The following is a 12224-nucleotide window of genomic DNA, read 5'->3' as shown; positions in this document are numbered from 1 at the left end:
GGCAGGCATGCAGTCCCTCAGAAAAATAATCCCTCCTGCTTCCATCCCCTATTCTTCTACCTCCAAGTGGCAGAAGGCTCTTGTTTGTTTTCCTGGGAACAACCTCTGTTTCTTGAATGGGAAATGAGGACAGGTCTGAAAAAAGCAGTAAATTTAGGTGACCAATAGGGTCAGCATACAGGGAACACCTACAAAAAATTCCAGCCGAGCAAAGGAATCACTTCCACTAATACATCAGTATACTGATCTAGTCTTGCAGGAATTAAATCATCTCAGTGTTACAGGCTGAGGGCCTTATGTTTTCATTCACTACCCATCTTCACAATCTGTGATTTTTTGCAGGGGGTGAGGAAATATCTGGCCTCTGGGCAATATAAGGTCTGTGAAATCATTTTTTTTCTGGCCCTGCCAAGGCAAACACAGGAGGTATTTGATATTCAATAAATCTACAGCAGGCTGATTTTGAAGTTGATAATTTTGTGTGGCCCACAAATTATGTTATAAATATCCAAATGTCCCTTGGCAGAAAAAAAGGTTCCTCACCCCTGCCACGGGGGCCATCTAGAAGACCCATGAAGAACTCCAGCAGAGGATCACCACAGTGTAGGGGATGTGCAAAGTGCATTATAGTCTATATTCATTTCATTTTGTGGGTCTTTTCCAATTACATTAGTGATTAAGAGTTTGCAAGACTAAACAAAACCTTTCAGAAACAGATCTGTTTTTGAAAAGATCTGAATAATGTTCAGCCTTTTGAGCTTAAGTATTATTTGGCAATGCCAGAGCTTCTAATACCTACGTAAGATCCACTATGGCATAAACTCCTTCATGTAACAACTGCCATCAGTAAACCTCTCAACATCTGAATTTTTCTAGAGGCTCATCTCATAGGTCAGGCCTACTACAATACACTTGTCCTATAGAGGTCCTTGATGGAGGGATACTCTTCATACCAGTGTCCTGGCTCTCCACACCTTAAATGCTCTCTTGTGGACTTTTCAGCCAGACCAAAATGTCTTTTGGGCTGATTCTGAGTCCACTGAAGGATACTTAGAGCAATTGCCATTGTGTGAGTCTGAATGGACTGCTTCCCATGGTGGAGCATTCTATCCTCTTAAACTCTATATATGTTATCACTAAACACTTAAAATGCTGCTTTTACCATCCAGTTCATGGAGATTTGGGGTCCCGTGGCTAGTTTTCAAATTGTACCCTTAGAACTTAGTCCACAGAATACATGTAGAATTATACAGATGAACAGTCTCTTTGTAGGAACTAAGAAGACAAAAATAGACATGGCTCTCCAGAAACCTAATTATGCTTAAGCATGTGACTTGGATCCATTGTATTACCTGCAATTTTGGCGCCTTAGTCTCCTTTTGTACCCAGAATGGGGTTCCATTATTCTACCCAGCCCACTAGGGGCTGTTTCAACCAGGCTTCTGAGTGGCCTTCCTGCATATAATTACTATCCAATGCCCCTCTTACATATATGAAATCACCATACCTGGAGTAGCTGGCCACGAGGGTGGATACCACCATCACAAAATGCCAGTACACTTGGAGGCACATACATGCATGACTGAGCTTTTCCAGAGAGCTGCAAATAAACTCAGAGATTGCCACCACCATTGCTGGATACAGACTTCCAGGTCACACCTCACACCAGGAAGCTGAATTCCTGGGTAATAAAACAAGTCCCCAGAATTCTAAGTGAATTCCTTTGTTGTAGGCTGGCATACAGAATAAAACTGATCAGGTTTGGGGGCCAGTGCTGTGGCACAGCAGGTTTAAGCCCTCGCCTGAAGTGCCAGCATCCCATATGGGTGCCAGTTCTAGTCCCAGCTGCTCCTCTTCCAATCTAGCTCTTTGCTATTGCCTGGGAAAGCAGCAGAAGATGGCCCAAGTCCTTGAACCCCTGCACCCACGTGGGAAACCTGGAAGAAGCTCCTGGCTCCTGGCTCCGGATGGGTGCAGTTCCGGCCGTTGTGGCCATCTAAGGAGTGAGCCAGTGGATGGAAGACCTCTCTCTCTGTCTCTACCTCTCTCTGTCTCTTTCAAATAAATAAAATAAATCTTTAAAAAAGAAAAGGTGATCAGGTTTGTGAGCTGGAAGACCACACCTTCACCACGCCCCTGTGTGATCTCATCCCCCTTTGTGCCCACCTGCCAAATCAAGCTAATTAACCACTCCCCTTTTGAAGTGGATTAAAGGCCTGAAACATGGTGGGCCTAGCCCTTCTTGCCCTCTTTCGCTATTATGGACCTTTGCTGCCCTGTACCTTTGGGGCGCATGGCCAACGCGCTGCCCATAAGCTGTTAATAGCTGCTCAAAACACTTGTTTCATGTGGCTTTTGGCCTGCTTTCTGCTTGGTAAGGATTCCAATTTAATTTCCAGACTTTCCCTTCTTGCTTAGATTAGACTAACACCCTCACTCTCCTATGCATTTATCTCACTGAATAAAAAGCTTAAAACTTATCATGTTGCCTCGTTCATTTATGCCAGTATTCGGAATCCTTCTCTGAATTTGTGGCAACAACATCCAGGCTTATCAATATTGCAAATTTATTAATAAGTACCCAGTAACACCTTGGCTATTTCACCCTGAAAATTCTCGGGAGTTTATACTGCCATGCCTAAGGCTTATGACCTAGGTGACCCATCATCACTGTGGTCCCAGTGACCCACAGAAGACACCTGACAGAGGAACATCGTAAGCCAATACAAAAAACTAAAATAAAAAATATCTCACTGCTGACCAGGAGTGCAGCATGCGATTGGCTATGGGGGCCGCCATCTTGGGTGAGGTCTGTTGCCCATCTTCTGGTAAGGGCGGAAGTCCCCATGAGCGCCACCATCTTGACAACCACCAAGTTTTCACTGGGGGCCACCATATTGGGGTGGAAGTCCCACCCTGGGCGGCAGGAAGTGGAGCTTTTGTCATGTTTGGAGTCCTGCCTTCTAGATGCTAGCTGAGGTTACTAAGCAACAGAACCTGTTTCCCTAGCCTGCCACACCAGGTGATACCCAATATTAGCAAATGAAAAGTCACTCTAGCATGCCTGATTGAAATGGAAAAAGCAGAGACCAAAGAATGGTAACTGTAAAATCATTCCATAAAGCCAAAGTTCTAACTTAACTAATAAAAATTATCATTAAAAACATGTTACACACACCTTGGAAACAGTTATAAATCAGCAAGCATTCACAAACTGGCCCACCTTTTCCCTGCCTCTCTGCCCAAATCCCATTAATGCTAACAGTCTGTATTGGCCTCTCCTCCCCACAACTATCAAAATTAGAAAGAATAAGATACCAACATTTGCATTTTAGCCGAGAGAAGAGACTAGGGGAGAGTTTCAGGATTTAGAAACACGTGTTCCTGAGACAGAAACCAGTTTAATTCCACTTACCTAACACTGTTGTTTCTGGAGTGAACTCTCTCCTGGTTGGCTCCGCCAATGTGTGGTGGCTAGGTTGGGTCTAAATTCCTATTCCAGACTCTTGTCTCTTACAGAAGCATTCTAAGTACAGGAACAAATACATATGTAAAATGATAGATTTCATTTCAAGGTAAGGAAAACAAACACGCGGGCATTGTTCAGCAAGAGCGGACAAAGAAGAGAAAGAATGAGACAGACAGCAGTAATGTACTTGCGCTAGGTTCACATGAAAAGCGGGAAAGAGCAATCCTCCTCTCCATTGCCAGGTAGAGAGTGATTACATGGTTCCGCCCCCAGGTCAAGGGATGTACATCCTGGGGTAAGGGTCATTTGATTAACAGGTGGCTGGATAGGATTGCATGGGGGGGGGCGTGGCTACCAGCCTTATATCACGTTCATAAAAAGGCAACACATGAAAATATAGGTAGTCATATATGCATAGTGGCATTGAGGTGATACCTACTTCCTCATTTCTATTTTCTGAGAGCCCAATAGTTAATACAGCATGTTTGCATTTAATGAACAAAAAGAGTTACGAAAAGCTCAGCTAAAAATGTGGCAGTTTGCCTAGAAAAACTGGAAAGATGAGAAATCTTACAGGCCCCTGGCAATCAAAGAAATTCACTTTCAAAATATATTTGTTGTTCATCAGATTAGGAGATACTTAAGAAACAGTAGGAGTTGCAAGGCTAGCTTAAAACATACTTACCTCTTTAAAGAAGGAATTTTCACTTTGAGGAGTAACTGTTTTCCAAACATGAAGGGCGGAGGTAGAGCCGAGAGGCGGGCATTCGTATTACCACACTGCCCCCACATGGTCAAAGTTTCAACAAAAGACGACAAAGGTCTTAAGAAAACGTTCGCTTTGCGCCCGTTTGGGCTGTTTAGGACCTCATCATTCCACTAACGGACTAAAGCAACACAAACGGCAAGCGGGAAGCCACCGCTTTCCGCACAAGCAGCCCACCCGGTAGCTCGTGGTGTTACCCCGGAAGTGGATTTGCAATTGTGACGCAGGAGGGCTCCTGAAGTCCCGCCCCGAAGCCATAGCAACAGCAACAGGAAGTTCCTCTGTTAGAGCCTGTCCCTTCCGGTGGCGGGAGCGCTGAGGCTGCCGGCGAGTATTGGGTGTGTGCTGAATTGCTGCCGCTCCTCCGTAAGCAGAGCCGAGTCTGCTCTATGGGCGGTTTCTTCTGCTCAGCGTGGTTGCGGACATTGCTGGGAGGAGTGAGAGCGAAGAGGAAGTAGGCGTTAGTCTTCGGTACCTTTCTAACCATAGCTCGGGCCGTGCAGTGAAAATGGGCACGCTTAGTCGTGCTGGGCATGCGCATTCTTGCTGTACGGAATTCCCGAGGCGGCTGCATCATCATGGCGTTGAAAGTTTGGTGGGAAGTTTCTCCTGTTCTTTTTCTTTGTAAGTAAGGTAAGGGGCTGGGTGCTTGAGTGAGCGAAAGCCTGCTAGCCCTGGAACGCCTTCTAAGGACGTCCTTTCCCAGCCTCCCGCACAGCCTCTCCCCTCGAAGCCATGTGCTTTGGGTACGTGTTGTGTACCAGACACTGCTTTCGAGCCCGGGCACCCAAGACGGTTAGAGGACACGAGTGCCCAGTTCTCAAGGCATATTCATCCCCTTGGGTGGAGACAGACAATAAACGCACTAACAGTGATCAGCTTAGGGCTAAGGGATAGTAAGAGAATAAAAGGAGTGATGCGACAAAGACAGGCGGTGGACGGATTCCCAGTTAGACGAGGTAGTCAGGGTCGTCTCCTTCCAGCAATGATGTTTAAAGGCATTAGGGATGCTGCTGCGTGGCTTTCATGGCCCTGAAATGCTGGTTCTGCGTTGTTCGTGGCTGGTTAACAGAGCTGAGCACACAGTGTAGACAGGTTTGCTGCGTTTGCTCCCAGACTCAAAACTAGCGCCAGAATGGAAAACTCTTAATAGAAGGGCCATGTGGGGTGAGGAAGTGCCCACACCAGAGTGTGTACCGCTAGAGCTGCTCCATCAGGGCCCTGAGCGCTTAGGCCAAAGGCATCTCTCCACGGAACCTAAGGAGTGCAGAGGGTGGGGAAGCCTAGTTGCCTTCCTCTGTGTGCCCTGCCTTCCCTTCTGGCCTCCTTTCCTTATGGATCCTGGGATCTTCTTCTAGGTTAGGGCACCACAGAGCTTGTCTGCTATAGTGGAGAGTATGTCAGTGACAGGCCTCCCTTCTGTCATTACAAAGCTGGTGGAATACATGTTTTTAATATTTATTTTTGAAAGGCAGAGTTACAGAGAGAGAAAGAGAGAGAGATCTTCCATCCCCTGGTTCACTCCCCAAGTGGCTGCAATGACCTGGGCAAAACCAGAAGACCAGAGCTTCTTCCAGGTCTCCCATTTGGGTATTGGGGCCCAGAAACTTGGGCCATCTTCTGCTGCTTTCCCATTCACATTGGCAGGGAGCTGGACAGAAGTGGAGCAGCCAGGACTAAAACTTGCAGTTACATGGGATGCTAGTGCTACAGGTGGCGCCTTACCCCACTGTGCTAAGCTGAACCCAGGTGGTGTATCTTAATTTTGGTGACAGTTTGGTATGGGCCCCATGGTGCTATATGTCCTACATAGTTGTGGCAACTTCATGGAATTGGCACAAGTGATCACGACTGTGATGTTATAAGGAATCCTGTGGCTTGTAGTGAAGGCGGAACTGATGACAACAACGTCATGTGTAAGTAACATCACTGAGTATGTGAACACATGTTCTCTGGTGGGCCCCAGTGGGATCCTTTAGTCATCCCAGCTCGGGGGCTGAGAAAGGAGTTGAAAAGTTGTAGAGCTGTCACTCGCTATGGTTCTTTTGTAGATGTGGGGTGTTCACAGTGAAGGGACATCCAGCAAACAGGCCTCCAGAGAGAACGAACACAATGAGATCCGGCATTTGATGGATAAGCTGCCTTTTAGGATCCTGGACCAAATGTCCTAGAAAACTAGATCTGATGCAAAAGAAGTGGAAGCAGACAAAGCAAGGGTGAAGTATTTGAGTAGTTGGAGAGGGAGAGTGCAGGAGATGGTTGGGACTGGCTGGTGGGTTGGTGGGCTTTTTCCCTAAGAGTGGGCTTTGGAAAGTTCATGGAAGCATCAGATTAAAAGGTACGTTGATTTTGGTGTAAAAAGTTCCAAGTCTATGCACGAATTTTTCATTACACGTATTTTCTGTGCAGGTTGTGAAGGCCTTTGATCGTCCCTCATTTAACCTTTGTAATGACACGGGAACACCAGACAGGGTGCTAGAGGAGGCAGATTACTTCTTCAAGCTGCTTTGCATCTGCAACTTGGAATTTTCTGGGACAGTGGAAAGGCAGTGAAGGAAAACGTCTCATCTCCTGCATTATGTTTTCCTTCCTTTGTTTGATGCATTATGTGTGAGTTTCTCTTTAAAGGCTCAAGTATATTTCAGCAGGGACCTCCTCTCATCTTTGAATTTAATTTGCTGTTAGCAAATCCATAGGTCACAAGATGGGAGGGAGGCCCTCCCTGGAAGAAAAAGCTGATCATCTCTGTACAGATATGCACATGTGTGGGTACATAGGGAGGTAGATACAGACCCCTGTACTCAAAGAGATTTCCTGCCTTCTCCAGTGTGGGAGAAGAAATCCAGTTTGAGGAAAGGGTGTGAACCTCCAGGGTCTCATGTGGGGTCAGGCGTTTGTCAGACTGGCCACAGTGGGACATGTCTCCCCTTGTCTGGAAGCCTGGTGGCTCTTGGTCCCTTGGTACCAGCACTGGGATGTGGAGTGAAGCACTCACTATGTGTGGGAGCAGTCAGCAGTCCCTGCAACAGTTTGAGCCGAGTGAGTCAATGAGGCTTTGATGCTTGTTCCTAAGCCAGTCCCACTCCTCTCCCGTGGGACATGAAGTGAGGGGCTCCCTGGTTTCCCTTTTCTTCTGAGGACCTTTTCTGGGCAATGTCTCATTTTCAGATTGGTGAAACCACCTCACTGTGTGTGCTTTTTCCTATGAGCAAAGTTAAGGTTTAGTTTCAGAGAAGCCAGAAGTCCGGGTGGATCACCTGCTTTGCTGTCGTGTGTCTTCCTCCTGCTTGTGGCTCTTGGGCCAACTGAAAAAGTCAGCATAAACACATAACTCTTTTCCTTAGTGGGACCTGCCCATGCCACCCTCTCCAGTAGGAGCACACCTGTACCTAGAGGCTAGGAGGCCAGCAAAAGCCACAGCCTTTGGACTAGGTTATAAGGCATGAGTGCTGTGTCCCTGCCAAAGTGAAAGCATCTTCCTGCCTCGTGCTTATTCCAAATGCTTATGGTCCTCCTCTCTTGGGTCTCTATGCAGGCCTGCCCTGGCACCTCACAACTAGCTTTCCTCTTCAAATCTCAGCACTGCCTCCCCTCCTCTCTGTTGGCTGTTGCCCTTCCTTTGGAATTCACTGCCTAAGAGTCCATCCAAGTTAAGAAGCCTCATGCAGAACTATTCCATCCGCCCATGTAAACCTTCACTTGCTACATTCCCAGTCACAGGCAACGATGTGGATCCTCTTTTCTTAGTCATTCATCTTTCATTGGGCTCTTTTACTCCCTCCTCATTTTCCATTGGTCAGGAAAAACCCTGTGAGCTCTCTCGTCAGAGCAGACGCAGAATCTGATGTCTTACCACCTCTGCTGCTACTGCCCTGACCCAAGTCCATCTGTTCCCCCTGGATTGTGGGAATTGCTTCCCAACTGTCTCCCTGCCGCACCGTCCTTCTCTTTACTCCCCATGATCAATCCAGTAGCCAGAGTAATGCTGTTAAGACAACAGTCCTGTCATATGATGTCTGCTCAAAGCTGGCAGGCCTCATGTCATTCAGGGTAAATCACACGTCCTTGCCTGTACCCATCAGGCCACATGTGCTCTGTTCACCAGTCCTCTCTCTTTCTTTCTCTCATAGTTCTCCCCTCCCTTCTCAGTCCCCTCTGACTGTACTAACGTCCTGTTGCTCCTAAAGTAGATACAGACTTTTGCCCCGTGTTCCTTCTGCCTGGAACTTTCCCTGAAGGTGTCCACAGGGTTCCCCTTTTTTCATGTGTTTGATTTAACATTTGGTTTCCATGTACCTAACCCTCAGCATCTGATCTCATCTCTTGTGACCCCTCCACCCCCACCCTCACCTAAATGCACAGTTCCCATTTCCCTCCTGTTCTTGATGCGTGTTGTCCTCTGAGCATCCTTATGTACTTGTTATGGTTCTTTGCTTGTTTGTGCCTACCAGAACGTCAGTTCTCCATAGCCTACTTTTTCATTGTCTTTAGTGTGTGTCTGTTACGATTTTGTTCTGATTGTGTCTTATAGTAGCTACTCCCTAAATTTTATGGAATGAATAATGCATGTTACCAACAACATCATCTGGCTTCACAACACTTTTTTTTGGATCCATTGAAGAATGAGAGGGAAATGTTAATGTTTCCTACAATGTTGTATTTCTGTCCATTTCTCCTCATAATTATAACATCATCAACAGAGTCCCAAATAGATATTTTGTTAAGATATTCTCCACTCATTGTGCCCTATCCAAGTGTAATAGGTTCATACTTTTATAGAGTCTTCTATTTGGGGATGATTGAGCTGTAGGATGTGTGACCACAGCCATAGATTATTTTCTTTCCACCTGGCTTCTGATGGCAGGATACCATGGCTCTCTACTCTGCTCACCCCTTTCTGAATGCCAGCATTTGAAAAAAGCCTATCTCCCAATTATATGTCAGATAGTATGCATATTGCTACCCTGTCCATGAAGAATGGCAATGGTGTACCTGTCTGGTCATGCCAAATTCTTGTTCTGTAGCTCATCTGAGGAGAAATAGTCATTAGCCCCAGTGGAGACTGATTCTTCATGACAACTACCTTCCATCCTGCTGTGTCCACAATGGCTGCCAGAAAAAGAAGCCTTGGGACTATACCAGTTCCTTTCAGGACAGCCATAATATCCCTGCTCGTGGCTGTATATCTGGTTTTCTCCATCCATGCAGTCTTCTGAAGTTCCTCAGGATCCTTCTGCAGTCTGTGCAGTGTGACTTTCCCTTCCCATTCTTTGTCTTTGTAGCTGTTTCTGTTTGTAGCACATCTTAGAGGGTACCAACTACCATACCAGCAGCAAGTGGTCAGTTCTCTTAAAAACAATCAATTCTCCACTTTTTAACTACCTGGGAAATATCCTGTGCTCCATTTAGTAGAAAGTGAACATAAGTAATTTTGTGTCTCTCCTTGGCTTTGACTCACATAGGTTTTTGTTTGTTTGTTTGTTTGTTTGTTTGTTTTTTTACTTCTTGTTTCCTTGGCTTTTACTCTCCAGGAGAAGCCTTATTTATCAACCAGCAGTGTCAGTTCAGTTACCTTGGCACTCCCCATCATCAGACAACTATTTGTGAGATTAAGCTGCTTGGCACCTGATTCATAGATGTGGTATGAATTTCACTTTTACTTTACATTGGAATGTTTCTCTTGTATTTTGCATTGTTTCTTCTGAAACACATGGCTTATGGATGTGGCATACTTGGGCATCAGACTTGCAGTCTAAATCTTACTTTTACTTTGAGTAATGTCTCCCATACCATAGATGTGAGCAAGAGCTAATATATTCATACGTGTCCCCATACCATTCGATATAACCACCCAGTTTTCCCACTGCCCTCACAAAAAAAGAAAAGCTGAAATCAGACCAAGGGCACTGAGCGACTCAGCAGCAGTACTTCTGTGAGGCCTTATTATGTGCTGAATATCTGTGTTTCTTCAAAATTTGTATTTTGAAATGCAGTCCCCAATGTGATGGTGTTTGCAGCCTTAGTGTTCAGGAAGTAATTATGTCACAAGGATGGAATCTTCATGAATAGGATTTTTGCCCTTCTAACGAGGCCAGATAGCTACCTAGTTCTCACCATGTGAGTATACAAGGATATTCAAAAATGTTTATGGAAAAAGTATATTATGTTTTTTCATTTGTATTAATTCTAAATAAATTTTTATATAAAAATAAACTTACCTCTTAATCTCATTTTCCTCCAGCATTCTTGAAGACCCTTCAGACAACGAGAAGGCAGCTGTCTGAAAACTGGAAGGAGGGTCCTCAGCAGAACCTGACTGCTGGCATCCTGATGGTAGACTTCCAGCCTCCAGAACTGTGAGAAATAAATTACTGTTGTTTATAAGCCACTCAGTTTATGGTAATTTTTCATAGCAGCCTAAACAGTGTAATAAAGGTCTTCAATGCAGTGACAGTTTATTTAGTCCCAGCTACCTAAAGTAGTTTCAGTAAATGAGAATGAGGTCATCCTAAGCCAGGTGGGCTGCCTCTTCTCACCCTGTCTGGTTTGCCATGTCCTATATTCTAGGCATTTGAGTGAAGAGCCTATCTCAGACTCCTGAGTCCCAGGGCCTAGAAGATGTGGACCCTCACCAGAATATTCTCTCTGGAGATCCAAGATTATTCTATATTGCTTAGTGCTCAGCTGAGGTGAACATGGGTAAAACCCAGGCCCTCATGTGGAGTAGCTCAATTAAAAGCTCCAGTACCAGGGCTGACGCTGTGGTGTAGCAGGTAAAGCTGCTGCCTGCAGTGCCCGCATCCCCTATGGGCACCGGTTCAAGTACCGGCTGCTCCATTTCCAATCCAGCTCTCTGCTATGGCCTGGGAAAGCAGTAGAAGGTGGCCCAAGTCCTTGGGCCCCTGCACCCACGTGGCAGACCCGGAAGAAGCTCCTGGCTTCGGATCGGCCCAGCTCTTGCCATTTTGACCATCTGGGGAGTAAACCAGCAGATGGAAAACCTCTCTTTCGCTGCCTCTGCCTCTCCGTAACTCTGCCTCTCAAATAAATAAATCTTTAAGGAGAAAAAAAAAGCTCCAGTGCTGAATGGCAGAGTGGGCTCTTCAAGGACATACATAGCTTTTATGTGTTAAACTCAAAACCAGCAGCCAGCTCTGCTACATAAGATCTATCTACTTCTGGTCAAAGGACTCCCTAAGTAGCCTGAAGGAGTACTGTATTCTATTCCAGTGCTAAATACCACTAAGAAACAGCTTTTCACCTGTGTGTGATTTGGCAAGTTCCCTTTTAGCATTCATAGCCAAGTGTCATACTTTACTCACTCTATTCTGGGATTAATGGTGTTTGAAATGTGGAGATTAAATATATCAGTTAAACATAATCAATTTGTAAGAATTCTTTATTATGCAAATTAGCTCCTTATCTGTTAGGCTTTGCAGATATTTTTATGTAATTCATTATTTATCTTTTGACTTTTTAAAAATTAATTTCCTTGGCCAGTGCCATGGCTCACTTGGTTAATCCTCCACCTGCAGTGCCAGCATCCCATATGGGTGCCGGATTCTGTCCCGGTTGCTCCTTGTCCAGCTCTCTGCTGTGGCCTGGGAGGGCAGTGGAGGATGGCCCAAGTGCCTGGGCCCCTGCACCCGCATGGGAGACCAGGAGGAAGCACCTGGCTCCTGGCTTCAGATTGGCCCAGCGCTGGCCGTGGTGGCCATTTGGGGAGTGAACCAACGGAAGGAAGACCTTTCTCTCTGTCTCTCTCTCTTACTGTCTATAACTCTACCTGTCAAATAAATTTTAAAAATCCTTTAAAAAAATAATTTACTGATTTGAAAGTCACAGAGACAGAGAGAGATCTTTCATCCACTAGTTAACACCCCAGATAGCCAAAACAACCAGGGCTAGGCCAGGCAGAAGCCAGTAGCTTCATCTGTATGTCCTATGTGGATGGTAGGAGCCCAAACACTTAGGCCATCTTCTCCTTTT

At 45.7% G+C, this 12224-nt stretch overlaps 1 long non-coding RNA gene across 15 annotated transcripts in view; it reads right to left on the bottom strand.

Annotated features, from left to right (window-relative positions):
• LOC103345229 (uncharacterized) overlaps positions 1-4815 on the bottom strand; it is a 31410-nt gene extending 26595 nt beyond the window's left edge. For 14 of the 15 annotated variants that reach the window (XR_011385611.1, XR_011385600.1, XR_011385610.1 and 11 more), the window contains exons 1-2: positions 4155-4815; positions 3416-3526 (exon numbers count right to left, since the gene is read on the bottom strand). This is a non-coding gene — a long non-coding RNA (uncharacterized lncRNA). Of the gene's footprint in view, positions 1-3415; positions 3527-3656; positions 3765-4154 lie in introns of those variants that run through there. The other variant, XR_011385613.1, reaches the window with a different exon arrangement.
• Between the last annotated feature and the right edge of the window lie 7409 nt (positions 4816-12224).

This window comes from Oryctolagus cuniculus, chromosome X (assembly GCF_964237555.1).
Source record: "Oryctolagus cuniculus chromosome X, mOryCun1.1, whole genome shotgun sequence".
NCBI classification, from domain to species: domain Eukaryota; kingdom Metazoa; phylum Chordata; class Mammalia; order Lagomorpha; family Leporidae; genus Oryctolagus; species Oryctolagus cuniculus.
This window is presented reverse-complemented; position numbering and strand designations above follow the sequence as displayed.